General features: G+C 47.9%; 1 protein-coding gene across 2 annotated transcripts in view; it reads left to right on the top strand.

Moving 5' to 3' along the window:
- Positions 1–18,685: 18,685 nt before the first annotated feature.
- Positions 18,686–26,289, top strand: part of LOC147245588 (junction plakoglobin a-like) — a 92,431-nt gene continuing 84,827 nt past the window's right edge. Inside the window, exon 1 of one of the 2 annotated variants that reach the window (XM_086186068.1) lies at positions 18,686–19,127. The gene's annotated coding sequence lies outside the window, so the exon portion shown is untranslated. The remainder of the gene's footprint in view (positions 19,128–26,289) is intronic. The other variant, XM_086186069.1, reaches the window with a different exon arrangement.

Below are 26,289 nucleotides of genomic sequence, written 5' to 3'. Positions count from 1 at the left end.
CCACCCCCCACCCCCCACTGCCCCCCCATCCTACTTATTTCTATTTGGTCCGTCCATTACCTCACCACTCCTCACTCGTCCTTGTCTCTTTCATGTCTCTCTCCCTCTGTGCCCTCATTTCTCCAAAGCCTTTGTCATCCACTTTCTATCTCTTATCACACAAACACACCCCAGGGTAGGCTCTCTCTCTCTCTCTCTCTCTCTCTCTCTCTCTCTCTCTCTCTCACACACACACACACACACACACACACACACACACACACACACACACACATTCAACTGTATAGAGTGAATAAATGCAGAGGCCTGGTTTCCATGGACGCTACACCATCCCTGGAGCACCTTTCTCTCGTTAAGGCCTTTACTGGGTGCATGTTTCTCTTCCTTTACCTTTATTCAAGCAGGAAAGCCACATGAAATGTTGTGGACAAGAAAGGCATCAGCACGTAACACAAAGCTGATTGGCAGGGAGAGGTGGCTCATGTTTTATTCATGACACCCTGAAGGCTCTTATTAGCCTGCTGAGGCCCAAAACACAGAAACCAAAACAGAACAGAATAGGAGCGAATGGGAAGCAAGAGAACGGGGGAGGGAGGGAGGAGAGAGGATGACAGAATGGAACAGAGGAGGTACCCAGGAGTGTATCTGCCTACTGTCCCACTGAGGGAGAGTCCAAACTCTTAGCCACATGACCTGGAAGTGTCTGTGCGGCGACCATGATGGGAGCTGCCGTTTTTTTCCCCAATTATTTTTATTGTCAATTTTTAAGGTAACAAACAACACTCATACAAAGTAATAATAATAGCAATGATAAAAAATTATATAAATGGATAAGTAAACAAGTGAATAAATAAAAACTTAACACACAAAGTACATACAAAGAGAGATAATATAATAATAGAGTTGAATGACCACTTGAGTACATCAAATATATCAGAATAGGTACTCTTTATGGAGTTAACTACAGGTCCAGGTTCTCCAGGATAGGTCTCCATACTCCATGGAATTTCTGTAAGTTGCCAGATATCTCGTTGCTCAGTTTTCCAATGTGGAGGATTCCTGCCAGCTCCCTCAGCCAGGCTTTGAACTTCAGTGGAGAGTCAGATTTCCACACTTTCCAAATGCATCCCTTTGCTATGACCATACCACTGTACTAACATTTAGACCCCTGTTGTCCAGAGTCTTAGTGATGCCAGGTAGAGCAGTTTCAGGATCCGGGTCCAGGGTTACTTTAAGTGCAGGGGGTACCATCTAAAAATCAAACACAAGAAATTCTGAATCTCAGGGCCAAAAAAACCCCCCAAACTTGGCATAGCCAAAATTGGTGTGCAAGTGTGCTATCTGACTTCTTGCACCTTTCACACAGGGGAGAAGTTTGGGTGAAGAATATATGCAACTTCCGATACTCCGGCTTCTTCCCACCGTCCAAAGACATGCAATTGGGGACTAAGCTGATTTGATACTCTAAATTGACCGTAGGCGTGGCTGGGAGAGCCAATGGTTGTCTGTCTATATGTGTTGGCCCTGCCATGGACTGGTGACCCATCCAGGGTGAAGGCTGCTGGGATAGGCTCCACCCCCACCACCCTGAACAGGAGAAGAGGGAGAACATGGAGGGAGGGAGGGATGGATGGATGATGGATGATGGATGGGTGGATGGACTTTGTTATATTGCTAACCAGCAGCATCTCAGTCTGTGGATCGGTTTTATTTGCCAGTTGCCAATATACCATCGCTCTGCCATTAGTGGCCCAGTGATAGTGTAAGAAACATGGGAGGCCTGGGTCTCCAAATTATTTTGGTTGTTGAAGTTGTTGTTTCTAGATTCTATGTGCCTTGCATCCACAGATAAATGCAAAGATCACAGAGTCAATACTTTTGAAAAAGGACACTGGAGAAAATTGGGATGCAGCATCAGTTGTATTTTACATTGTATAAAAAACCTGGGTACCTTAAGGAGTAAAAGCTGATGTGTAAAGTAACATGAGGTCAGCCAGCTCCTTCATTCCCATGGTACTTTAACCAGGTCACCACAAAGCTGTTCTGTTATAGGTTATTAGGTTAAGCGATTCACTGACACTCTAAACCAGAAGTTACCTGCAGATGCTCTGTAAGCAGACTTCTCTCTCAGCTCTTACCACATAGGGACATTTTCAGATCCACTGTCATTCTCACTGAGTCAAGGAGGTTGCCCAGGAATTTTGCCTACTGTCGGGGTCGCAGGTTGCTCTTTTCCTAGTTGATAGTGAAGCCCAAGGCCTGGTTGTGGGCTAGAGCCTTCCCTGTGTCGCTCATCGTCTGCTTTTGAGAGGGGACACAGATGAGCCTGTCGTCCAGGTACAGCAGTATCTTCAGACCCTGAGCCCGGAGGGGGGGACAGCGCAGCTGACACCTCATGAGTAAAGATCCTCAGGGCCAGTGACAGGCTGAAGGGGAGGACCTGGAACTGGAATGCCCTGCCTTGGAAGGCAAAGCGTAGGAAGGGCCGGTGTTCCTGGCAGATTGGGACGTGGAAATGGGTGTCCTTCAAGTCCAGGGATGTGAACCACTCCCCCTGCTGGATGGATTGCATGCCCATCCCTATGTGGACCATTTTGAAGGGCAGCACCTTGAGGTAATGGTTCAGGGGCCTGACGACTAGAACAGGCTGGTGACCATCATTTCTTTGTGGTATGATGAAGGGATTTGGAATAAAACCCAGCACGCTGTGTGCTGGGTGGTACCACTAAGATGGCCCCTTTTCAGAGCAGCTCGCGAACTTCATCGGCAAGCAGAGACATTAAAAGTAGGTCTTACGCTGATGTTAACCTGACCCCTGAAAATGTAGGGGGTTGCTGTCGAAACTGTAGTCGGTAATCATGAGCTACTGTAGTCATGACCCAAGGGTCCAGCACAATCCCCTCCCAGGAGGTCCATGACAGCTGGAAAGGGCAATTGACGGGTGACCCCAGGCACCTATGTAGAGCCCCTGCTGCAGCCTGCACCCCTGCCTGTGCCCCACTGTGGCCCTCTCCTCTCTCTGGTCTGGGGATTTGGGCCTGCTTTTTGGCCAAGCGTATGTAATGGCCAGTTCCATGAGGCCCCTGGGTTACCAGCCCATGCAGGTCAGGCAGGCTGCCACTGCCCATACCTACTCAACGATGCCCGGGTGGCAGAGAGAGCTGATTTATGGAACACACGCTGGACAGCCCTCCTTGGATGCTACAGAGGGTTCTGCACAGTCCAGCACCTCTTGAGATCCCTGATGAAAAACATGCCTAGGTGCCACAGAGAGACTCAAAAGCTCCCGCTTGATTGCATCTGGCAGGGAGGTTTGTGCAAGACACAGGACTGCCAAAGCCATAGCATCCTCCATGTCCTGCATCAGCTGGGAGTGGGAGGAAACCGCAGCATCCACTAGGGCTCTGGCATCCTCATCCTCCGGGCCTAGCGTCCTCCTTTGAGCCACCAGGATGATGGCCAAGGTGTTACCCATACTGGCTGCTCATGCCGATGCGTTAAAGGAGCAGGTGACCAGGTGGTAACCAGAGTACTGGTCAGCGGTATTGACAAGCAATTTCAGGCTGATCTGGTTGATATGGGTGAGTATTCTGAAGACAATAACAATGTGACATATTTGCTGACGTGTGTAGACGTGTTCAGTAAATATGCATGGGTCCGGTGTCTAAGATCTGAAAGTGGGTCATTGTGACAAAGGCGTTTGTGGACATTTTGAGCAGTGGACGCGTCCCTGTAAAACTCCAGACAGATGTGGGAACAGAGTTTTAGAATAAACCCTTTCAGAGGCGGATGAAGACACATAATATCGTACATTTTTCCACCCTGAACGAGACCAAGGCGAGTGTTGTGGAGCGGTTTAACAGAACCTTGAAGACACGTATGTGGAGGAATTGAACATCTGTTAATTCAAGGAGATACGTGGACGCGATCCAGGAGCTGGTCAGTGCGTACAACAAGTCTTTTCACAGATCAATCAAAATGGCTCCTTGTGATGTGAACAGTGAGAATGAGGCCATAGTCTTTCACAACTTGTACAAAACAAGACCAAATTCCAAAGTCACACCTTTTAACTGTAAGGTGGGGGACACAGTGTGAATATCAAAGCTGCGAGGCGCGTTTAGAAAGGGTTATGAGCAGACTTTTACAGATGAACACTTTACCGTGACAGAGCGTGTGGCCAGAGACCCGCCCGTACACAGATTAACAGACATGGCGGGAGAGGCGGTTAGAGGAACTTTTTATGCTCAGGAGCTGCAGCATGTGATAGTGGATAAACACAAAAGCTTTAAAATTGAGAAAATACTGTCCCGGAAAAAAGAGGCGGGCAAAAATACAGTTCTGGTAAAGTGGTTGGGGTGGCCTGAGAAATTTAATAGCTAGGTTGACGCCCGTGATATCATTGATGCATCATAAATGTCAGAGCCCCATCACAGTGTTAACCACTCTGCTTTCTGGCGCCACGAGATGGATAAAAAGAAGGGGTTCTACATCACGCTGCCTAGTAATGCCTTAGCACGCCTTTATCCTAATAACAAGATATGGAACTACCGGACAAAACTGGCCAGGACTGCTGTTTGAAATGAGCCATACCAGGTGGGTGTTAGTGAAATACAATACCCCAGGATTTGGGCTTGTTTTCCCGCCTCCGATGCCGTCATCACCGTGATGACGACTAATCATGTGACAAAGAGTGTGGAATCCAAAGACATTATGCTAACGGTGGGGCATTATGATTCAGTCTCTAGAATTTTAAAAGAGGTTAACGCAAAGCTCGCCACCCACACCACGTATGGGATCATACACTTTGCGTACAACAACATCAGCAATAGGGTTTACATCGGGTGGTTTGAACCGTCTACTAACAAAACACAAGATGCTACTCAAATGACCACCGACACGCTGCGCGGGCGACGAGCTGAAATACTGGGTTTCACCCCGGGAGGGGAGTTTGAGATTTATTCGCCAATTATTCCTATTAAATATGTAGCCCCCTTCCCCGCAGACATCCATGGGGGGCGACACAATATTTTTATTTATAGCGATATTGTGGATTACCAGCTGGTCGGCAACAGCCATGTCCCACTCTTGAGGTGTATAAATGTGTCTGACAATTTTTAAATAAGATTGCACCCATGTATGCCCCTCACGTGAGCGACGATGGGCGATATATGACACATTACATGGACCAGGCAGGTGGGGCTATGCCGGGTTTCATAGGGACGAGCACCCAATATGGTAACAGCCTGGGGGGGATGTTTCTCAGTTTATTCAGGATGGCCCTGCCACTGCTGCGAAGAGGTTTAAATATAGCAAAACCTCATTTAAAGACAGCAGCCACTGGCATTATGGGAGATGTGGTTTCAGACATAGCGAGAAGTGCCATGCCGGGGCATCAGGAAGGAAATGGGTTTATTGTATGCAGCGCGAGACCGAGAAAAAGACCCCCCTGTGTCACCGCCCCTAAAAAGAAGAAAAGAAATAAAACACTTGCCAAAACACACTTGTTCCAGAAAGAAGGCAGCACCCAAGAGGAGAAGAACATCATCAGCTTGCGGCGGACCGGCGAAAAGAGACATATTTTAACAAAATGTCGCTGATTCACACCCAGTCAGGAGAGTGTGTGAAAACCAAGGTCGACCTGTTCACAGTCCCATACATGCAGACATCTATTGAGAAATCTACATATGAGGAGGTAGCACCAGTCTCAGCTCTCACAGAGAATGGCCCCCTGGAGTTCTATATTTAGGCATGCGGCGAGGATTACCTGGATTTGAACGACTCATATATCTACACACGAGTGTGGATCCAAAACCCAGATGGGACGGCTCTGGACGGTCAGGCTGACGTGGGGTTCATTAACTCCCCCGGATGCACTTTATTTTCTCAAGTTGATGTTAAAATTGGGGACAGGTTGATCACACAGAGCTCCAACACATAACCATACAGGGTAATATTTGAATGTTTAATCAATTATAACACGGACACCCTGAACACACAATTTAGCAATGCGCTGTTTCGTAAAGACTGCCATAATCACATGAACGACACGTCTATAACTGGCGCTAATCCCGGACTCGCCCACAGAGGAGCGTATACCATACACAGCAGAATTGTCGAGCTAATTGCACCGATACATATGGATCACTCTGCTGCCGCGCATGGTGACGGACGGAACAATCCCCCGCCAGACAAAATGCTCCAGCAGGATGTAGTTGTCAAAACCTGAAGCATTGTGGGCTATGAATGTGAATCTTGGGCCGTCTGTAATGATCAACAAATGCACCGATGCAGCGCAAAGTGTTGAAACAGAAGTTGTTTCCATCATGTCCACAGCACACATAAAACATGCCTCGTGTTTTCCCTCGTGGTACCGGGTTTCGAAATCATAAAAGCTGTATTTTCTCTCCAGGTCTTTTTTCTTTATAGGCTGTATATAGCACATGTGGCCGGAGCTGCCGCTGATGAGACCTTCATTACAGAGGGCACATTTTGCAGGCGCACAAGCGTGGGGTTTTCACCAACTTTGTAAATCACCCTGCAGCCTCAACAATATTTTAAGCTGTCGCAGGGCATCTGGCCATGAGTTTTATCGTGCTCTTTGTGTGCTTTGTAACAAACCTCTGACTTGCAGATGCGGTTGCAGTCCTTGCATTTTAAAGTGTTTGACGCTCGTTCGCAGCAGTGTGTAAAGCACACATTGCACAAATATTTACATTTATCGCTGAGAGGACGGTCATACGTGTTGTGGCAGTAATTACAGACATACGCTGAGCCGAAAAAAGTTTTCACGTTGGTGATTAAGTAGTAGTGGTTGTTGTGTAGATGAAGCCAGATGGTGTTTAAATTAAGAGCGGTGTTAGTCTGGAAACATTGCAATCATTTACGGGCCTCTGTGTGGTGGTAAATCACAATTTTGGTGTTTATTACAGCCTCAAATTTGGCCACGTGTGTCAATAAAACTGGCTTTGAGGGGTCGAGACCTGCCGACGCGTGTAGACGGGTGGCAAGCACCATTTGGTCGGGTTCAGACGCTGCGGCATCGGCAGCATGCGCTAGGCATCGTGAAAAGCAAAGGCTGTTATCTTCTACATTGTTGTTTGGGTTAAAGAGGGCATGTGCCTTTTTAGGTAGAATCTGATCATAGCACACATTCCCCAATTTCTAACGCCCTGCTCCTGACTAGTTTTGCGCCACTGTAACATTAAACTCCAGCTTGTCGTCAGTCATCGATAAATTATTACTCTGAAAAGCCTGTGACACCGCCTCTATAAACGTATCCTGGTTGTATTCATCGTCAGATTGTAATACACGTTGCACGTCGCTAGCCAGGGACGGTCCTCTCAACACAACATTTAAAACACTGCCAGGTTGTGACCTTTCTAATGCGCTGTCAATCACTCCAGAGAGCCTGTCTCTAATACAAGTGGGTACACATTCAGGGTTGTCAGTAGCTACATCCCTAAAATCAACTTTTTGACGCAGTTCTATAGCATCAAATTGGCTAAGCTCCCTCACAGACCCCTGCCCATAGCCAGTTTGTCTTGAAATGTGTGGTGTGTTAATACTGCTACAAGTAACGGCTTCAGGTTCATGTACAGGTCTAGCAATTACCTGTTCAGATTGTGGTGGCGGTGTGGTGTGAGGCCCTCCATTTAAAAGTTCAGGGTCTCTTGCCGGTTGTGCTGGTTCGAACTCTGCTGCAAAGATTTCCTCCAGATCTTTAAAATCGTCTTCTGTAGGTCTGGTCTGACAAATGTCTACCAGAGCCACCACTGTGGGTGACAGTTGCATAAGCCAGGGCCCTCTAGCGCCCTCCAGTGTCAAGGGCGGTTGAATGTTGTGAGGTGTGGAAACAGGTAGTCTTTCAAGCATATTGACCGCCTGCTGGATATGAAGGAATCCTGGTGTAGGATCTATGAATTGAAAATAAGAAAAACTTGTTGGGTCTGAGGGTGTCGATAAAACTGTTTGAAAAGCATACAATTACATCCCACCATGCCTGGGGCTCACTGCCTTTCTCTCAGCTGTGCATGGCTTCTTCTCACAGGGTCTGTATTTTTTTAAATTAAATGTGTTAAATTGTGTGGTGGGTGATTTACATACACAAAGGATGATTTAGCCCTCTGACACACCCTTGCGCCCTGGTCAATCGTCTCCTCTTTAAACTGAGCCTTTTTTTGCGCTCAGGTGCGGTCGGGGTGTCTGTAAACAAAGAAGTGATTAATTAATACAAGATAAGATAAGATAAGATAAGCCTTTATTAGTCTCACAATGGAGAAATTTGCAGTTTACAGCAGCAAAGAGCAAATAGTATAGACATTAAGAGCCACACACAATCAAATATGGAAATATTAAATATACAAATATTACAAAATTATTAAAAGTTTAAGAGAAAAAATGTCTGTGCTGTTAAGTGTTCCAGTGAGAAATGGAGTCCAGAGTTCAGGTGTGACTGTTAAACAGCCTGACAGTAGTGGGCAGGAATGAGTGGCGGTACCTCTCCTTCTTGCAGCACAGTTGTAACAGTCTCTGGCTGAAGGAGCTGCCCAGTTCTGTCAGAGTGGCCTGGAGGGGGTGGGAGGGTCTGTCCATCATAGCTGTGAGCTTAGCCAGCACCCTCCTGTTGCCCACCTCCTCCAGAGTGTCCAGGGAGCAGCCCAAGACAGAGCTGGCCCTCCTGACCAGCCGGTCCAATCTCTCTCTGTCCCGGGCTGAGATGCTGCCTGACCAGCAGGCGATGCCAAAGTGGATGGCTGAGGCCACTACAGAGTCATAAAAGGTCTTAAGGAGTGACCTTTGCACTCCAAAAGACCTCAGTTTTCTGAGCAGGAAGAGCCGGCTCTGCCCCTTCCTGATCAGGGCGTCCGTGTTGTGTGACCAGTCCAGTTTATTGTTCAGGTGAACACCAAGGTACTTGTAGGAGGTGACCCTCTCTATGTTTGAACCCTGGATGTTCACTGGTGCAGGTGGAGAATGTTGTTTCCTGCAGAAATCCACAACCAGCTCCTTAGTCTTCCCCGGGTTGATCTGGAGGTGGTTCTACAGGCACCAGTCCACGAGTTCCTCCATCAGTCCCCTGTACTCCCGATCATCTCCGTCAGTAATGAGGCCGACGATCGCAGAGTCATCAGAGAACTTCTGGAGGTGGCAGGATGGAGAGCTGTAGGTGAAGTCCGAGGTGTAGAGGGTGAACAGGAACGGAGCCAGGACAGTCCCCTGCGGCGCCCCAGTGCTGCAGAGAAGCATGTCCGACTCACAGTCCTGTGCCCTCACATACTGTGGTCGGTTGGTGAGGTAGTCCGTAATCCAAGACGTAAGGTGGTGGTCCACTCCAGCATGCTGCAGCTTGTCCCCCAGCAGGATGGGCTGGATGGCGTTGAAGGCACTGGAGAAATCAAAGAACATGATCCTCACAGTGCTTCCAGCCTTCTCCAGGTGTTCCAGCGATGAGTGGAGGAGGTAGATGATGGCGTCCTCCAAGCCGATGCCGGGCTGGTAGGCAAACTGCAGCGGGTCCAACGAGGAGCTCACCAGCGGTCGCAGGAGGGCGAGGACGAGTCTCTCCAGTGTCTTCATCAGATGAGATGTCAGCGCCACCGGCCTGTAGTTGTTGAGCTCCTTCGGGTGGGGGGTCTTGGGCACGGGGATGAGGCAGGAAGTCTTCCATAGCTGTGGGACCCTGCCCAGCTTCAGGCTCAGGTTGAACACGTGCTGGACGATGTCACACAGCTGGTTGGAGCAGGTCCGGAGGAGCCGGGAACTGATGTTGTCCGGACCTGCTGCCTTCCTCACCTTCATCTTCCTCAGCTGGTTCCTCACCTGCACAGTGGTGACAGACAGGCAGGAGCCAGCAGGAGGTGGCAGACCGGGGGTTGGAGGAGGGGGTGGGGTGTTGGTTGGTTGAGAGGGCAGCTGTTTGAAATTGGGAGCTGGTCGTGAGAGGAGGAGGGGAGGAGGGGAGGTCCACAGTGGGGGGCGGTGGTGGGGGCTGCTGCAGGGGGGCAGGTTGGGAGAAGGGGCCGACGCCTGGTCAAACCGGTTGAAGAACCGGTTAAGTTCATCAGCCCAGTCTTTGTCCCCTGCAGTCTCCGTCTTTGGGCTTTTTTGGCCTGAAATGGTTTTCAGGCCCCTCCAGACACCAGTGACGTTACTGGCCTGCAGCTGGTCCTCCATCTTCACCCTGTAGGCCTTTTTCCCCTCTCTGATCCGTCTCCTCAGCTGGATCTGCACAGCCTTCAGCTCCTCTCTGTTTCCCAACATAAAAGCCCTCTTCTTCTCCTTCAGGAGGGCCTTTATGTCTGGAGTAATCCAGGGCTTATTGTTGGAGAAACACCGCACAGTCCTGGTGGGAACGGTGTTCTCACAGAAGTTAATGTAGTCCGTTATGGTGTCCGTAAGAGAGTCAATGTCCTCCCCATGAACCTCACTGAAGATCTCCCACATGGTCGAGTCGAAGCAGACCTGTAGAGCCTCTACAGCTTCTGAGGACCATCTTCTGACCATGCGGGTCACAGCTGGCTGCCTGTGTACTAGAGGTTCATACACAGGCTGGAGATACACCAGGTTGTGGTCAGCTCGTCCAAGAGGGGGGAGGGGGTGGGGAGTATATGCCTCCTTGGTGTTGGCATAAAATAAGTCCAGTGTTTTATTGACTCTGGTTGAACAGGTGACATATTGGGTGAAGGTGGGTAGGGAGGACAACAGGGAGACATGGTTGAGGTCTCCAGAGATGAGCAGCAGGGCGTTGGGGCTCTGTGTTTGTAACCTGCTCACTGTAGACTGTAGGGCATCGCACGCTGCGTCGCCATTAGCCGACGGGGGAACATACACGGTCACCGCGACGACGTGTGAAAATTCCCGCGGGAGATAGTGCGGCCTGAGGCTAATGGCTAGCAGCTCAATGTCTTGACTGCAGCGTTGCTCTTTAATAGTGATGTGCCCGGGGTTACACCATCTATTGTTCACAAACACAGCGAGTCCCCCACCTTTCCTCTTGCCACTCTCTGCCGTCCTGTCCGCTCGGACGAGTTGGAAGCCGTCCAACTCAGCGTGTGTGTCCGGAGTTTGCGCCGTCATCCATGACTCCGTGAAGAGCAGCAGGCTGGCCTCGCGGTACTCCCTTTGATGCCGGGTCAGCGCCGCTAGCTCGTCCATCTTGTTGGGGAGAGATCGAACATTCCCCATGACGACGGACGGGAGGACGTGTCTGTAACGTCTCCTCCTTCTGCGGCTCTCCTTCCTGGCCCGACATCCCCGCTTCCTCCTCTTCAGCTCGCGGGGAATGTCTGGTTTCTCTCCAGCCAGTAGCCTGCTGTTAGCCCGCAAAGCTAACAGCTGGTCCCAACTGTAAACAATAGGGTCATAGGGTTAGGGTGAGACTTAATTAGTGGTCAATTTGTTACTGTAAAATGTGAAGACAATAGCTGGGTTTACATGGAGCCTCATATTCCAATCAGTATCGGATTAGAAGCCCAAACCAAATAAAAATGTTCCATATAAACACCTCAATCCGAATAAAGAGGTCTAATCCGAATGGAATTTCATGTGGTTTCACAGGGGTAGAATATTCCTTTCCCCAACCGTTCAGATGTAAAATCTTATCATGTAAACGGTGAAGCTGTTCTTTCTGTGAATGCTCTGTCTTGACGTAAATGCACAGTGACGTTTCCTCACTTGATGAAAAGCTCACCTGAACAGGTGTGTGACCTTCTCGACCTTTGCCTCAGCACCACCTACTTCCAATACAACAATGGTTTCTACAGGCAAAAACACGGCTGTGCCATGGGATCTCCGGTATCCCCAATTATAGTAAACCTGTACATGGAAGGGATGGAGAGTGTAGCCCCTGAGACATTCAGAGGCCACCTGCTGAGACATTGGTTCAGATACGTAGACGACACCTGGGTCACCATCAGGAAGGGTGAAGTTGGGCCTTTCACTGAACACCTTAACTCGGTGGACAGAAACATCACATTCATGAGGGAGGATGTCAAAGACAACTGTCTGGATTTTCTAGACTGTGTTGTGCATATTGAAAACAATGGGGAACTTAACATTGGGGTCTACAGGAAACCCCCACACATGGATCAGTATCTCCTGTTTGACTCACACCACCCACTTGAGCACAAATTATGACATTGCATTCTTTTCTGAATGACCTCGTGCTGACCTAGTGCTGTCTCATGGTTTGAGCATCTGTGTTAAAGAAATATGTGATAGTGCTTGTATTTCTGATCACATGCTTGTTTTGTTTTCTGCTCTTGTCCCATGCTCTGTAGTTGCTATTTGTCCACTTGCACACTTGTGCTATGAACAGTGAGACCTTTCTGCAATTTTCTACAGCGTTTAATGACTTAGTGCATTCCAGTGAGGTTGGGTTTGGTGTCCTCAGTGTGGAGGAGCTTATTCCTCTTTTTAATTCCACTTCCACCAGCATCCTGGACTCCATCGTTCCCTTGAAGCATACACGCCCCAAAGCACTTACAGAACAGTGGATAAAAAAGGTATCTGTGCTCTCAGACACTCATGTATGCGTGCTGAGAGGAAGTGGAAAAAGGACAAGTTGCATGTTTTGTTTGGGATTCTACAGGACTGTTGAAGAGAGTATCAGAGAGCCATGAAGCCTGCTAAAACAGACTACATTTCCAACCTTGTTTCTAAGGGTATCGGTAAACCCAAGGTTTTGTTTAGCACTCTTGACTCGATTGTTAATCCTTGTGATACTGCCCTGTTGTACCATCACCTGCTTTCTTTAATGATTTTCTTAACTTTTTTGGTAACAAAATCTCAGTTCCTGTCCATACACTGTCTTGCTGCCTCCAACTCTTCTGTTCCACCTGTATGTCCAGCTGTTTTTGATGAGTTTAAACCCATATCCTTGTCCTCACTGTCTGGTGTCATCTGTGAGCTATGGCCTACTAACTGCCTCTCTGACAGTGTTCCCTCTTTCCTTTTAAAAGAGCTGTTTGACACAGTTGGCACTTTTATTCTGTTCTGGTGCATGCTTGTTTTAGTTCAGGAGTCTTTCCAGCTCCTTTTAAACATGCTATAGTGCAGCCACTAATCAAGAAGCCTAATCTGGACCCCTCTGTCCTCTCAAATTTCTAGCCCATGTCTATGCTGCCCTTTCTGTCCAAAGAGTCAGAGAAAGAAAAGTGTGTTGGTATCAAAGGTGCTGCCCTGACGTGGCTAAAGTCATACTTGACTGCTAGGAGTTTCTCTGTCCATCTGGATTAGTTGTCTTCTAATGTGGCCCCTCTTACCTGTGGTGTGCCCCAAGGCTCCATCTTAGGCCCTGTATTATTTTCTCTATATTTACTGCCCCTAGGTTACATTTCATGAAAACACAATATTTCTTTTCATTGTTATGCAGATGATGTCCAAATCCACCTTCCCATCAAAGTAAAATGTAAGGATTCTTTTGAGCCTCTGCTAGCTGCTCCAAACGACATTAAGACCTGGATGGACCTAAATTTTCTTAATCTTAATGATGATAAAACAGAGGTTATCTTGTTTGGGTATCAGTCCCTCTTAAATGATTCTACTGGTGTTTTAGAGCCCCTTGAGGCAAAAAACACTCCCTTTCTTTTATCAATAGTCTCAGGGTCACTTTTGATAGTGGTTTTAAATTCAACAGACAAATTGGCTCTGTAGTAAAAGGGTTCATTTTTTAGTTGAGGCTCCTGGCCCAAGTAAAGGCCTACCTTTCTCCCAATGATTTGTAGAAGGTTATCCATGCTTTTATATCATCTACACTGGATTACTGTAATGCTCTATGTGTGGGTCTAGACCAGCTCTTCCTGCAGCGCCTGAAATGTGTGCAAAATACCGCTACACATTTATTGACCAGCACCAAGAACCGCAAACACATTTCACCAGTCCTAGCTTCCCTGCACTGGTTGCCTGTTTATTTTCAGGATAGATTTTAAAATTGGGATACCTATTTTTAAGGCATTAAATGGCCTGGCCCCTCAGTACCTAGCTGAACTCTTTTGTGTATGCACCCTAGCTAGAGCACTGAGATCATCCAATGAGCTATTTTTATCTAACCCAAGATCTAGGCTGAGGACAAAAAGGCGATCGAGTTTTGGCGGTGGCTGCCCCCAAGCTGTGGCATGGTCTGCCACTGCAAGTTAGATTGGCTCAGACCTTAGGGATTTTTAAGTCCCAGTTGAAGAATTATTTATTTGCTTTGGCTTTTGAGGCTCATTAAGCCATACATCCCTGGTACATGCCTAGTTTCCTTGATTGTGTTTTGTTTCTTTTATTATTATTGTTGATGTTTTTGTTTGTTTGTTTTACATTGTAAACCACTTTGGTGCAACTAAGGTTGATTTTAAATGTGGTATATAAATAAGGTTGACCTTGAACTTGACCTTGGATCAAAATAGTCCATGCCCACATTAGTCAATGGAGGGAGATCTGGCAGTGTTCTTTTATATTGCAAATTGGCCATCTTTTGTTCCCCTGTTCTGTTTTATGGCCGATGTTCCTTAGAAGATGGTTTGGCTGTCTGACCTCCTGCTGCCTCAACTTCTTGCTGCCAGTCCTCAGCCAATAAGAGGATCGTGAGCCTAGACGATGTGGCTGCCAGATGTGTTTTTAACTTATGGGTGTCACGCCTTTGCTTAAGTGCTTGCAGCTCCATTTGCAGTGCATTCCCCTTCTCCTCTAATACATGCGTTTCTTCCAGGGCATCCATTTTGGCCAAATGGATCAAGCCATGGATCAATCCATGGCTTGAGACTTGTGACACACTGTCTTAGGGGGATATCTCCTCCTCTCTGGGTTTTACGGCTCCAGACACTCCAGATATCAAAGTAGACACAGAAGAGAGAAAAGTCAAGTCAATTTCTTTTCTATAGCGACAAATCCCAACCAAAGTTCTGTCCTGACTCTTTCCAAGTAGAGCAGGTCCAGCACCTCCCCCCTTCAATGAACCTCCACCCAACAATTCTCCATCAGCAAACACATCCTGCAACATCAGCCACCAGAACCTTCCTTTACCAGGCAGGAAGGTGGAGCAGGTCCAGGATCAGTGGGGACGGAGAGAGAGCAGGAGAGCAGGACAGAGACAAAGACAGAGAATGGAGGAAGACAGAGAGACAGAAGGAAAGAGAGGGACAGAGATAAAGAGGGAGAGAAAGGAGGAGAGACTGATGGACAGACAGGGACGTGCGCAGGTGGAGCTACAGGTGGCAGCTGGAGAATCTTCAGGTCTGGAGCCTCCTCCAGCAGCACCAGGATCTGGGATGAGGGGAGCCCGAAGGCTCGGAGAAGAAGACGAGTTAGTAATATGTATGAGTATGATTTATGTATGACACATATAGGAGGACAGGAGGAGTAGAGAGAAATTCCAGTGCATCATGGGAGATCCCAGCAGTCTGAGCCTATAGCAGCAGATCTAAGGGCCAGCCTAAGCAGTCCTGACTATAAGCCTGATCAAAAAGGAAGGTCTTAAGTCTGCTCTTAAAGGTCGGGAGGGGGTCTGCATCTCCGAGCGAAACTGGGAGACGGTACCAGGGGAGCGGAGCCTGATAGCTGAAGGCTCTGGCTCCATTCTCCTGTTAGAACTCTAGGAACCAGCAGGAACCCTGCATCCTGGGCGTGAAGGGCTCTAGCTGGATCATAGGGGACTAGGAGCTCCGTCAGGGATGAAGGAGCCTGATTGTTGAGGACTTTGATGTTAGAAGAAGAATTTTAAATTCTGTTCTGAATTTGACAGGGAGCCATGCAGAGAAGCCAGTCCAGGAGAGACCTGGTCTCTGCTACCAGTTCTAGTCAACACGCGGGCAGCAGCATTCTGGACCAGCTGGAGAGTCTTTAGGGACTTATTAGTCCAGCCTGGTAGGAGGGAGGTGCAGTAATCCAGCCTGGAAGTGACAAAAGCAGGGACCAGTTTTTCTGCATCTTCTTGAGCCAGGATGTGTCTGATCTTAGCGATGTTACGAAGATGGAAGAAGGCGTCCTAGAAATTTGCTTAATGTGGGCATTAAAGTACAAATCCTGATCAAAAAGAACTCCTCGGTTCCTTACAGTGGTGCTGGGGGCCAAGGTAATACCTGTCTCATCAGATCAGGTGTTTTCCATGTCAGTTTCAGGGCTTTAGACCTTAGATGTTACTGTATCCTTTTCAGGAACTTTATTCCTATTCTCTCTATTCACTCTAGACTCTTCAGTAATTTTGTCTTCTTCCTCAGTAACATCAGTAACTCTTTCACTTAAATCCATGGTGCTTGATTATTGATGGTTATTGGCTATTCATCAAGTGTTTCAAACAAATCAGTAATCCACTCCAATAGCAGACTTCCTATAGCTTGAATGAATCTTCAGTATTATCCACTCCAGTAGCAGATATCCTTAAACTGAGTCTTCAGCTGACAATTTTCAAGCACTCATCAAATGCATTTAAGGAAGTATGTGTTCTCAAACAATCAGGCCATGTGCTTGCCAGCATTCACCCAGTCCATCCAGTTTGTTTCCAATTCAAATCCAGTGTTTCTTGGAATTACTTGTTGGAAGTAGTTTTTGACTTTTGATGTGGTTAATTCCTGTCCTACATTAACCACTGTGGTGGCTGAGCTATGAAAGTCTGCTGCTTGTACCAGAAATATACAATCCAAAGAAATCCAGGTCTAGTGTGGGATAAAGTTCAAAATTCCAAGGGGTTTAATAAGACTAAATTAATATACAAAACTGAAAAATCCTTGATTATAATTGAAAATAAGGATTGGAAAGATAATTAATAGGTTAAGTTCAGTTCAAAAGGAGGGTTCAAGGTTGAAAACTGTTTTCCAGCATCCCCCTGCCCCCCAGGTAGCATCACCTGCCCTTATGCAGAGTGCTTCCACAGAGGTCAGAGGTGATGTGTTTGGTTACTGTCACAAGTGGAATATTGATGAGCTGTACTTGTTACTATTGGTGATGGTGTTCTACGAGTCTCCTCCCCCTCCTCCTCTCTCAGGTTGATGTGTCATCATGAACATCACATTGTGATTGGCTTCTGAGCTCATGCCAATCTATTTGGTCTAAAAAAATAAACTGAAGCATCATGCTGGTACAGTGGTGATTCAGTGGTGTTGCAGTGATGTTACATTAGGGATAAGGTGGTGATACAGTTGTGTGACAGTGATGTAACAGCAGCATAACAGTGGTGATACAGTGGTGTAACAGTGATGTAACAGCAGTGCAACAGTGGTGTAACAGTGATGTAACAGTGATGATACAGTGGTGTAACAGTGATGTAACAGCAGTGTAACAGTGATGATACAGTGGTGTAACAGTGATGTAACAGCAGTGTAACAGTGATGATACAGTGGTGTAACAGTGACGTAACAATGATGTAGCAGCACTGTAACAGTGGTGATACGGTGGTGTAACAGTGATGTAACAGCAGCGTAACAGTGGTGATACAGTGGTGTAACAGTGATGTAACAATGATGTAACAGCAGTGCAACAGTGGTGATACGGTGGTGTAAGAGTGATGTAACAGCAGTGCAACAGTCGTGTAACAGTGATGTAACAATGATGTAACAGCACTGTAACAGTGGTGATACGGTGGTGTAACAGTGATGTAACAATGATGAAACAGCACTGCAACAGTGGTGATACGGTGGTGTAACGGTGATGTAACAATGATGAAACAGCACTGCAACAGTAGTGATACGGTGGTGTAAGAATGATGTAACAGCACTGTAACAGTGGTGATACAGTGGTGTAACAGTGATGTAACAATGATGTAACAGCACTGCAACAGTGGTGATACGGTGGTGTAAAAGTGATGTAACAGCAGTGCAACAGTGGTGATAAAGTGAAGATAAAGTGGTATAACAGTTGTCATCAGGCTTCATGGATAATAGTAGTAGATAGACAGTAAATAAAATTACCAACTAGGACTGTACAATCCCACCCTTCAGATCAAATATACATTTATGCTTCCAGTTATTGTTGTACTATGGTATATCTGTGTTGCCAAGTACTTGTATATCTGCAGTACATCTCTGAGTCTCATGAGGGAGCATGTCGCTCTCCACCAGCAGATATCAGCACATCGCTACCATTTTGGTCTGTGTCCAAGTGTTGTGGTGTAATCAACACTGATGACCCCGGACCCCTGACCGCTGCCTTCGCTCTTACTGTGGTGTGATTGTGTAAATTCTTAATAACTGCAGCAGCCAAGGCTGTCTGGGTGTGACATCATGACAGCTCACGTTTGCTCATTATTCACGGGATGGTAACCAGGGCAACCAGGCATACATTCTTTGAGAGAGGTCTTCCAGGACCACATGACTGACAGTCCCACTGATCCACTGTTGCTCCTTGAACTCCCGGGAACTGGTCCTGAGTCACGTGACTGCAGCCTGACCTTTCCTGCAAAGACTCTTCGACATCTCCTGAAGCATCACGTCGTAATCTGCTCTTGAACACAACATGAAGGTTTGGGCTCTCCTCAGAGTCACGTGGTCGTCTCTGGCGCCAGCTGGAAGTGTGATGGCGTAAGCAGGCGCAGAGATGACGGTGGCAGCGGCAGCGCGTCTCCGCTCCTCAGCAGCAGTGGCGGGGCGGAGTCTGGCCGCGCAGATGCTCGTGACAGAGGAGAAGACTCACTCCGGCTCGCGAGCACAAACCCCGCTCAGTAACGGCGTCTCACGTGCAATGACACTGTTGTAGGCAGACGGTTGTATTTACTACTGACGACCCCTCAACCCGGAGCGGAGGACGGAACCAGCGCGGTCACTGGGATCAGTGGGTGTCTAAGTGGGAGGTGAAGGAAACCTTATTACCCGAACACTGCAAGACGTCTATGGATGGATGGAAATGGACATTGTGTGTGTGTGTGTGTGTGCCTGTCTGTCTGTCTGTGTGAACCCCGCCTCCGTTCTCTCCAGCGTCAGAGTGAGACATCTTCACTCGCCCTCCCTCCTCTCCTGTGACGCGGTAGCAAACGCCGCCGCCGCCGCCGCCGCCTGTCCCTCCAGTCCGCCCGGCTGCCTGCGTGCTGCAGATCGTGTGCAACATCCAGAGAGAGAGAGAGAGAGGAGGGGATCTGCTCCTGACCAGCACCCTGGGATTGAGGGAGAGGAGAAGTTGGAGACGACGCTGCTGCAGACTGACATCCACCAAACCAGGTAGGAAGCAGCAGCAGCGAATCATTGTGGGTTTGTGACCTCTGGTGTGTATCTGTGCGCACAGACACACACTCGCGGGTGGGCTTTGGAGGAAGACAGTCGCGTCTCCTCTTGAAACTTCTATTAGGCGTCAGGACACCGTCGCCTGTCCCTGGGAGGACAGAATGGTCTGATGCTGCTGCTGAGGGCTTCACTCCTCTGTGTGTGTGTGTGTTTGTGTGTGTGTGTGTGTGTGTGTGTGTGTGTGTGTGTGTGTGTGTGTGTGCGTGTGTTTAGGAATGAGGGTGCTTGGGAACACAGTGAGGTTTGTGGATTCAAGTCCCTCCGTGTGTTTTTCTGTGTTGTCTCATGCCTTGATGCATGACACCCCCCCTCTATCACTCACACACACAATCACACATCCAAGTGACACGAATAATGAGGGAAGGGTGTGTGTGTTTGAGTGTGTGTGTGTGTGTGTGTGTGTTTTCCTGCAGGTAGCAGAAGAGTCTGATTCTCAGCAGATGTTCATGCCGATGCTCTGAAATGCATCTGTGGGAGATGACAGACCCTTACACACACACACACACACACACACACACACACACACACACACACACACACACACACACAGAGTCAGTATCCAGCAGGTGTAGCAGCTAGGAGTGTAAGAGTGACGTGTGTGCAGTCCAATCCTTTCCCTTTGACAGTATATGTTTGTGTGTGTGTGTGTGTGTGTGGACCCCTTTACCCTCATGTGTGGGGTCTCAGGTTGTGGATGGGGTCAGTATGGTGGACATCAGTGACCCGATGGCCTGGATGTGGCTTCCTGTTCCAGCTGACAGGTGGGCGTGGCCTTCAGCTGCTGTCATCCATGTGCTTGGAGGTTTGACCGGTTCTGTTTCCTGCCGCTCACCTCTGCAGTGATACTGTGGGGTTCTGGAGAAACGGCGCCTTGAGGTGACACCGGTCCTGGTGTTGTCCTGACTGTATGGTGTACGGAGCCTGCTGAATCCCTTCATAGAGCAACTAACACGCCACCTTCAAGGTCACGCCAGTGCCTTGTCCTCCTGGTCCTGATGGTTTTCTTAAAAGCAGGTTTGTGATAGGCTATGATGGATCAACCTGTTGATGTATCACATCTGACAGTGATTGACATGTGTGTGTAGAACCCCCTTGTGTTTGTGTGAAAGGTGATGAGCTGCTGAGGTGTGGCGTTGGCGGTGGCCACCATGTTTGGTTACTTGAAAGTTCACGTTTTGTGAAGGGATGGTGAGACCAGACGTCCCAAAGAAAACTCCAGAATGGCAACCTTTTTGATATGGCGCTGACTACAGAGGTGCTGCTTCCTCTGGGCCAGTGTGTGTAGGTGTGCAGTGCAGTGACCCCTCAGACAAAATTTATCCAACTGCCACCTGAAAATAGAACTGTGACCCTACGGTGAAGCCGGTGTGTAAAACCTCTCATATCTGAGCTGAGTGCTGTAGGGTACCGGCTCTCACCACTCTGGCTTTACGTGTCTGTCTGTGTATGTGTGTGTGTGTGTGTGTGTGTGTTTGTGCATGTGTGTGTGTGTGTGTGTCTGTCTGTGTATGTCTGTGTGTGTGTGTGTGTGTGTGTGTGTGTGTCTGTCTGTGTATGTCTGTGTGTGTGTTTGTGTGTGTATTACTATGCATCTTTTGTGTTATTGATTAATCTGACTGCTGATAGCAACTCTGCTTGACGCACTCAGAGCGGAGGAAGCATCCTGATTGGTCCTCTCAGACACCCTGACCCCAACCCATGGAGGGGGACCCCTTTTCTAAATCCTAACCCTAACCCTAAACCCTAAACCCTAACCAGACTGAACAGGTTCTGTACCTGAGTTATGAAAAAAAAACTCCAACAATAAATGGGAAGAAAGCTACATGTGCAAAGCTCGTCAAGCTAGAACAAGCACAGTGCTTCCTGCTGGAACTAAGACTTCCCAAACTACTGCTTCTGGTCGGTTGGTTCTCCATCCCACGCTCAACATCTGACACCAGACACCTGAACAACAGGATCTGAGTTGATGTCCTCACCACTCCCCCGTAAGCACTGCATGTTGCTTCAGACTCCCCGACAAACAGTACAGTGAGAAATTATAGAGACGGAACATCTTGTTTAGCATCCATATTGGCTGACTGTGATGGGAGGATGAGTCTAAGGGTCTGGCTTCCCTTCTCAGCTGTGGAGGTTCTTGCTGGTCCAGACACCGAGGAGGCAGTGGAAGGCTCTAGCCCTGCCCACCATCTGAAAGAGATACATGACAAACAGCAGTTGAACATGTTGATGATGTGTCGCGCCTGGATCACATCCTGGTCCGTTGTGGTCTGATGTACTCTTCCTCTCCTTACAGCTGCTGGCTCAGGGAAGCTCTGCTGGCTCCTGTGGGTTCAAACTGTGCAGAAGCTGTTTGCAACAGAAACGGTGTGGCCTTGTGCTGCATGGTGGCTGTGAACCGGTACCTGGAGCAGCTCGGGTCGCGCAGCTGGGGGGTTTACTGTGAGCAGCAGAACAGGGAACTCAGATAAAAATGTTTAGAGTTCATTCTGCTCAGCATTTATCAAAGTCGTGTTTGTCCACTTCAGTGACTGAGCAGGTGAAGTTAGCGCTACACAGCTGGACATGCCTGTCAGGAAGCTAACAGTCACGCCCCTTCACTCTTGACTCGCTAGCATTGCAGTTACACGACTGCAGAAGAATTAGCACTGGTTGATGGAGCCAAGGAGCCGAGAGGGTCATGCATGGGAAGTTTCTGCACCCGGTGGCCTTTTGTGTTGCAACACCGTCCTTTGTTCTCGCTGCAACGAGGTAGCGGTGAGCTGACCAGACAAGTGCACCGCGAGACCCAGGGTGTGCTGCTGGTTCCTTTTGCTTTGTCTTTTAATATTTGTACAGTTGAGTTTTAAAAATTCACCTTTTTGAGAGCCAGGTGTTCATTGCTACTAGCTTTGCTAATGAGACCTAAATTGGAACTAAATTTATATATATCTATATATCTATATCCATATACATATATATGTATATATATATATATATATACACACATATATAGATATATACATATATCTATATATATATAGATATATGTATATATATATGTGTGTGTGTGTGTGTTGCAACCATATTTATATTCTATTCTATTCATGCCATGATTCATCCTGTTCATACCACAATATTTGCTTGCACTTCTTGTACTTCTCTCATTCATTAATGTATTAATACTACTTATCTATTTGTCACTATTACTTCTTCGGCACTACGACCGCTATTGCACTACTACTTCTATCATGCACTTTACAAGGCACCTGCTGCTAACTCTGGGAGGTGTGCACTTCCTTGCCCTTCTTTACCTCATGTATGTTGTTGTGTTGTTTTTGTGTAACCAACTGTACCGCTCTCTGCTCCCTTAATTGCTCTCCACGGGGATAAAAAAAATTATGAATCTAAATCTGAATATGAATCATAGGCTAGGATCATAGCATCATATGATAGTAGGCTAGCTAACAACTTAGTATAGCATCGTAGGCTAGCATTGTAGGCTAGCATTCTTGGCCTGTATCACAGCATCATAAGCTAGCATTGTAGGCTAGCATTGTAGGCGTGTCTCCTAGCAATGTAGGCTATCATTGGAAGCTAGCATTCTAGGCTTGTATCATAGCGTCGTAGGCTATCATTCTAGACTAGCATCATAGGCTATTAAGCTAGACTAGCATCGTAGGCTAGCAGCTGAAGGTGCTATAGGTGGGTGACACAAATGTCGCCTCACTGATGGAAACAGATTTGGCATGTGCATAAGCACACGTGTTCATGTTTGTTTGTGCTTTAAAATCTGGTCCCCGAATGTCACTGCCAGAAAAAACACTTGCATTTGTAAATGAGGTCAAATATCAGTGTGAATAACAAACTGCAAGCTCCATCTTCGCTGTCTAGATTTTCAGGAGCACCCGTCCTTTTTATAACTTTCCTCACTAAACGTTTCCCCACTACTCTTACAGTTCATTCATGTGAGAAATGAGCCTGGCATTATCCTTTACCTTCCAATTTGCTGCTGAATGAGGAAGCACTTAACCGGGATTAGAGGCTGGCTCGTTAGCCTCTGTGTCAGAGCTCATCCTCGGTGACGGACGCTGCTGCCGCCGTCCTGGACTGACGGCTCCAGCTCCTGCGCCGTCTCATCTGTGAGTGAAATGATGTCTACCATGTACAGTTAAAGGGACAACCGCAGATCAGCTCCTCTGCTGACCACAATAGTCAAGTTATTAGTTGTCCTGGCCCCTCGCTGGAGGAGTATTGAGAGTACTAAAGTAGTACCAGCACCTTCCCCTTTGATGCCTTTGTCTTGTAACAACTGCAATTGGTTTCTTCACTTGATCCCAAGAGAATGTGGTGCTGGCAGGATGAAAGAGTGGTGCTAATATTGATTTATGCACGGTAATCTGTGCCAGCTGTTCACCTGGATGACACTGGAAGGAGATTATGGTTTATGTGGATCAGGCGATCAGTCGGAGGAGGATCAAACAGAAGGTGCAGTGGCTCCTGGCATGTCTGACACAGGAAACAGGTCACCTGCAGCTGCGGCCACTCGAGATGAACTCAGCGCTCTGCGCTGTCCCAAGTTACATCTGTCCTTTGGGTGGGGGTCAACATTCTGTGCCATAGGATGGCGAGTACAGGAGGGGGACCATCCTGAGGACCAGCGGGACCAGGTCTTCAGCCAGCAGCTGCCTCATATTTCATGTGTTGGATGTGACAGAGCCAATTATTTCTCCTTGAGGATGTTGAGGACCAGCAGACGGCTGCAGGGTGGCCGACCTTCTGTCATGGAAATCAATGTTGAGCTGTCACTACGAAATCTACTGTTTTAAGGGTTCTGTGTGTGTGTGTGTGTGTGTCTCACCTTCACTCATTTCGCTGTGACCTTCCCTTGAATCTCAGTGCCTCTTTATCTTTATGTGTCAATCTGTTCCTCTCTCATGCAGGTTTAAGAACTCAGAACTTAAATACAAAGTGGCACCACTGTGTGATGGTCCTCATTGGTTCCATCAACAACACTCTAGTTCTTCAGGTGGAAACATACTTTCTTGATGCTTCTACTGATCAGTAGTGGATCAATGTGGTGCTGGTATCTGGTTCCGTCCCTCAGTCCTTTAAAGTAGCAGTAATTAGACCCTCCTCAAAAAACAAGCGTGGATCCAGAAGTTCTACCAACTACGGACCAACATCACATCTTCCTTTTCTCTCCAAGGTTCTGGAGAAAGCAGTTGCTAAACAGCTCTGTGACTTCTCCACAGCAACAGCTGATTGGAGGATTCAGTCAGGTTCCAGGTTCATCCTAGCACAGAAAGAGAACTAGTCAAAGGTACCAGTGACCTCCTACTGGTACCAGATGAGGGACTGGTCCCTGTGCTGGTCTGATTAGATCTCAGTGCAGCTTTGATACCATTGACCACCATATCCTTCTACAGAGACTGGAACCTGTCACTGGTATTAAAGGAACCACACTAAACTGGTTCAGGTCATATTTACTAGGTCATCTCAGTTGGTACCAGTTAATGATGGTTCCACTGAGACCACTACAGTCAGTTCTGGTGTTCCACAAGGGTCTGTGCTTGGACCAGTCCTCTTCACCCTGTACCTGCTTCCTCTAGGTCACATGATAAGGAAACACTCCATTAATGTTCACTGCTATGCAGACGACACTCAGCTGAACTCTTCAATGATCCACATGGAACAAACCAGCTGACTGAACTGGAGGCCTGTCTGAAGGACAGGAAAACATGGAGGACCATCATTTCCTTTATTAAACTCTGATAAACTGAAGTTCTTGTGCTGGGCCCAAACACCTGAGGACCACCTGATCTGATGAGACAGGTACCCTGGATGGCACCACACTGGCCCCCAGCACCACCTTAAGGAACCTAGGAGTTCTCTTTGACCAGGACCCTTCAACTCCCACATTCAACAAATCTCCAGGACGCCTTCTTCCATCTACGTAACATCGCTAAGATCAGACACATCCTGGCTCAAGAAGATGCAGAAAAACTAGTCCCTGCTTCTGTCCCTTCCAGGCTGGATTACTGGACCTCCCTCCTACCAGGCTGGACTAATAAGTCCCTAAAGACTCTCCAGCTGGTCCAGAACACTGCTGCCGCGTGTTGACTAGAACTGGTAGCAGAGACCAGGTCTCTCCTGGACTGCTTCTCTGCATGGCTCCCTGTCAGATTCAGAACAGAATTTAAAATTCTTCTTCTACCATCAAAGTCCTCAACAATCAGGCTCCTTCATCCCTGACAGAGCTCCTAGTCCCCTATGATCCAGCTAGAACCCTTCACTCCCAGGATGCAGGGTTCCTGCAGGTTCCTAGAGTTCTAACAGTAGAACGGGAGCCAGAGCCTTCAGCTATCAGGCTCCCCTCCTGTGGAACCGTCTCCCAGTTTCAGTCCAGGACCCAGACCATCTCTCTAGGTTTAAGAGCAGACTTAAGACCTCCTTGTTGATCAGGCTTATAGTCAGGACTGCTTAGGCTGGCCCTTAGATCTGCTGCTCCAGGCTCAGACTTCAGGGATCTCCCATGATGCACTGGGCTTCTCTCTCCTCCTCCTTTCCTCATACGTGTTACCATCTCCTCTTCTTCTCCCCTCATCCCAGATCCTGGTGCTGCTGGAGGAGGCTCCAGACCTGAAGAGGCTCCAGCTGACACCCGTAGCTCCACCTGCTCACGTCCCCGTCTGTCCATCAGTCTCTCCTCCTTTCTCTCTCTCTTTATCTCTGTCCCTCTCTTTCCTTCTGTCTCTCTGTCTTCCTCCATTCTCTGGCTTTGTCTCTGTACTGCTCTCCTGCTCTCTCTCCGTCCCCACTGATCCTGGATCTGCTCCACCTTCCTGCTGGTAAAGGAAGGTTCTGGTGGCTGCTGTTGCAGGATGTGCTTGCTGATGGAGAATTGTTGGGCGGAGGTTCATTGAAGGAGGGAGGTGCTGGACCTGCTCTACTTGGAAAGAGTCAGGACAGAACTTTGGTTGCGCTACCTGCTAACTAGCCAGTGTTACATTGGGATGTACCGCCATCCTCCATCAGTCACTCAGAAAGACAGTCAGTAAGTGAGGGTGGGGCTGGAATAGTGGGGGTGGGGCAAGGATTGTAAGGGTGGGCTGGACCCAGT

The sequence above is a fragment of the Aulostomus chinensis genome, chromosome 18 (genome assembly GCF_037954235.1).
Source record: "Aulostomus chinensis isolate RoL2024-O1b breed Wild chromosome 18, RoL_Achi_v1.0, whole genome shotgun sequence".
Lineage (NCBI taxonomy): Eukaryota > Metazoa > Chordata > Actinopteri > Syngnathiformes > Aulostomidae > Aulostomus > Aulostomus chinensis.
Note: the sequence above shows the minus strand (reverse complement) of the source record. Positions and strands in the feature narration are given on the sequence as shown.